Source organism: Elaeis guineensis, chromosome 10 (assembly GCF_000442705.2).
Source record: "Elaeis guineensis isolate ETL-2024a chromosome 10, EG11, whole genome shotgun sequence".
In the NCBI taxonomy this organism is placed as follows: domain Eukaryota; kingdom Viridiplantae; phylum Streptophyta; class Magnoliopsida; order Arecales; family Arecaceae; genus Elaeis; species Elaeis guineensis.
In genome coordinates, this window is record NC_026002.2 from 34,765,385 (window position 1) to 34,768,971 (window position 3,587).

The 3,587-nt window shown below is 38.1% G+C and overlaps 1 non-coding gene and 1 pseudogene across 1 annotated transcript; both read left to right on the forward strand.

The window, feature by feature from the left end:
• Positions 1–584: 584 nt before the first annotated feature.
• On the forward strand, positions 585–1,785 carry LOC109506331 (cytochrome P450 CYP94D108-like; annotated as a pseudogene).
• A 1,458-nt stretch (positions 1,786–3,243) lies between these two features.
• TRNAA-UGC (transfer RNA alanine (anticodon UGC)) lies at positions 3,244–3,316 on the forward strand. The gene has a single exon. It is a non-coding gene; the product is annotated as a tRNA-Ala (tRNA).
• Positions 3,317–3,587: the final 271 nt, after the last annotated feature.

A 3,587-nucleotide genomic window follows, 5' to 3' on the forward strand; every position in this document is an offset into this window, starting at 1 on the left:
TCCTTTTGTGAATGTCTCTCTGTCATGCAGCAAAATTCTTGCCCCAATCGGTCACTTGCTCTATAAAAAAAACATTGTGGCAGTTAAAAAACTTGATGCTAAGCAGAAAAAATTTGTTGGCGAAAAGATTGACACTCCCAAGTATTTGTCAGGTGGCAGTATTGTAGCCCGTCATTGAGAATTTCAACCTGAACTTGTGATGTGCATGCGTATGGATGATAGCCATCTGTTGAATGGGAAAAGTGATGCGACAAACAGGCAAGAGACAATGGTTTGGAGTTGATAAGGGGCTGACTTCCACAGAAAAGCATAGGCTGCTTCTCATTATGATGAAAAAAAGAAATCTAAATTATCGCTGCAGCATCAATTTGTCCCATTCAAGATTTTGTCCTCCATCCATTTTACTTATTTTTTTTCCAAAATTCTACTAGCATTCAACACGTCAGATGCATTGTGATAGTATTTGTGTGTAATTTAATTGATCTAAATTTTATTTATATTCTACCAGCATAAGACACGAAAATGCACGTGATAGCATGTTTGTGTGCTTGATCTCAATTTTATTTATATTCTACATCTTCACAATGGGATTCCAGAGCCCAGGGCAGGTCGGCAGAATCATCACAGCCAACCCCTCTAATGTTGAACACATGCTCAAAACCAACTTTGAGAACTACCCGAAAGGCGAGCGGTCCAGCACGATGCTAGGACACTTCCATGATGAAGGGTTTTCAACTGTTTTGTCGAGCAATGGAAGTGGCAGCAGAAGGTGATGGGCAATGAACTCAAATTTTGTGGTGAACACTGTCTATTATGACATTATCCAGAGACTGTTACCTCTACTGAAGAAAGCAGCAAAAAGAATGAGATTGTAAACTTACAAGATGTTCTACGACACTTTGCATTTGAAAGCATCTGCAAGGTGGCCTTCAATGAAGACCCTGCCTTTCTTACTGAAGAAAGAGCAGGCGATATTATCTCTTCAAACTTCATGAAAGTCTATGAAGAAGCAAGAAGGCTTTTGGAGTAGTACAATGATCTTCTGTCCCGATTTGCTTCAAACAAAAACAAACATGGAAAAATTCCTTGGAGATATTGTGACAAACTTCTTCTTGCTGGCCATGAGACGACATCATCTTGCTGGCTCCTCTCTACAAGTCATGATGTGGAGAAAAGATAGCAGAAAAAATCAGATTAATTTGGGGCCTGAATCAAAATTCAGATGCGATATACAATTTCCATGAGCTACAAGAGAAGCATTATCTCGATGCTGTAATATCAGAGTCAATGAGGTTGTACCCTCCTGTGCCCATAGACACAATCATGCAAAGAGAGATGACAACCATGCCTGATGAAACCTTTGGAGGTAAAAGATGGGGTGTCACATATAGTGCTTATGCTACGGGAAGGACTACAATGACTGTAAGCCAGAGAGGTGGCTGGAAAAGGGGGTCTTCCAGCCAGAAAGTTTATTTGAGAATCCGGTGTTTCATGCTGGTCCAAGGATTTGCTCAGGGAAGAAAATGGCACACATATAGATGAGTTGATCGTAGCTTGTTTGCTAGAAAGATTTCAAATCAATGTTGTGAGGATGGACAAAACTCCAGAAAGGTGGAATGCTAATTGGGTTTAGAGAAAGGGCAAATATTGATGAACTAACAGTGTTTTGAGGCATCGAAAAACTATATCCCTACTAAGAGGTAACTAGCCCATAATCATATGGTTTGTGTTATATTGTCACGATTCAAGTAATGAAATTTTGCAGGTCATGCTTTTGTATAGAAAGGTATGTATGTACAAAATCATTACCATCCTACTGGTGGCAGACAGAAAAGATGCATGTCTTGCTGAATGTTCTCCCTGAAGGCTCATTGAAGGTCGACATCAAAGTGTCATGTCCTTACAATTATAAACCTCAATAACTAACAAAGAACTGACTATTTAATGCCACAACAGGGCAGTTGAATGCCTCTCACAAACCATGACTCGGAATCTAAAAGTTGTAGCCCAAAAACATGGTAATCCACTTATCAGAACAATCATTAACTCTGGCTAGATTGCAAGGACCAACCAGATAAAACAGGCACTAAGAAAATCTTCATACCGCTTGGGCTGCAGGAGGCCAACCACCTGTGCCCCAAGCCTAACATCTTCACCTCTATTTATAAATACAAGCAACATTATCGATCCATTCTTCATAAGCTAATTCTTTTGTATCCATAACAAATAGATGGGCTATGTAAACATCCAAATCTCGCATTTGTTGCCAGCATCCGATCATTTAAAAATAAACCATGTGGAACCCTCCTCTACAAAATGTCTATTTTTTAATCTTCTAAGCTTCCTCGTTGAAGTAGTGTAACAAAACGAGCAGCTGAAGCAGTTATTCCAATTCAGTAACATTCCTCTATCTATCGTCATATTGTTACGGTAAACATCCAAAAATTTTCAGTCATATTTTCATTAATTATATTTCTAATTCTAAAGGCACATTGACATTGGAAGCATGACAACATGACAAGCTCAACAGCCCAGCTAGAACAAACAAGGAACACTGCTGGAAATGCCCTATAATTAACTAAACAAATTAGCACGACCATGAGTATGAAACAACCAAATTCAAAGAAGATTAGTGGAGAACTACACCCCAAGTGTTTGATTTTATATTAACCTCGCAGCTGCAGTAGTTGACAAGCCAATGAGTAGCTGCACAAACTATAATCCAAGCTTGGCTTTGTTCATTGCATCACTGTTTCCAATTCAGAGAGGCACCATTCAAATGGAGCTTTTGATAAAGGTGTATCTAGTGTCTTAACACTCCAGAAACTTCAAAATAAGATATCAGAGCTATGCCATTCCTTCTTGTTCCTTTGAACTTTTGGGTAATGATTTTGGACACAGGATACTTAATTGCAACAACAATTTTGAGGAGATAATTGTCAACAGGCTTTGATATAAACAGTTCCACCATATATTTCTTATATTAGCTGAATGGATATTGCTAATATATCACCATATGGTGTTAATTGGGAAAACAAGTTCACACACCCAACAACCTCTTCAGCCAACGGCAAGGTTTTAGAAATTTAAACTTTAATTGAGAGATAAATTACCATGCTCTGAGACTAGAAGAAAATTATTTAGGAGAAAAGAGTGCAACAAGATTGAAGGAAGGTTACTGTTATGTGAGGATGCTGGCCTAATTAATCATAAAGAAAAGTTTGTGGGACTTGTTTAGCAGCTGGGGATGTAGCTCAAATGGTAGAGCGCTCGCTTTGCATGCGAGAGGTACAGGGTTCGATCCCCTGCATCTCCAATTTATTCAAAATAATAAATTTTAGTTTTTTTTCTCTAACCTGGATTGACCTTTGTATTCTTCTCCATTTACACACTGGCTTTTTTCCTTTAACTGGCTTATAGGACAAGCGAAGAGCCATCCTTCTTGTTTCTCTACAACTCCAAGAAGTTCTTATTAAAAATTAAAATGAATGAGTTTTATAAAAATGATTGTTTTGTTGTGTCCCATAAAATCTATTTTGCCAGATCTGTTGAGTAAAATTTCTAAAATATGCATGTTTTTTTGTAGA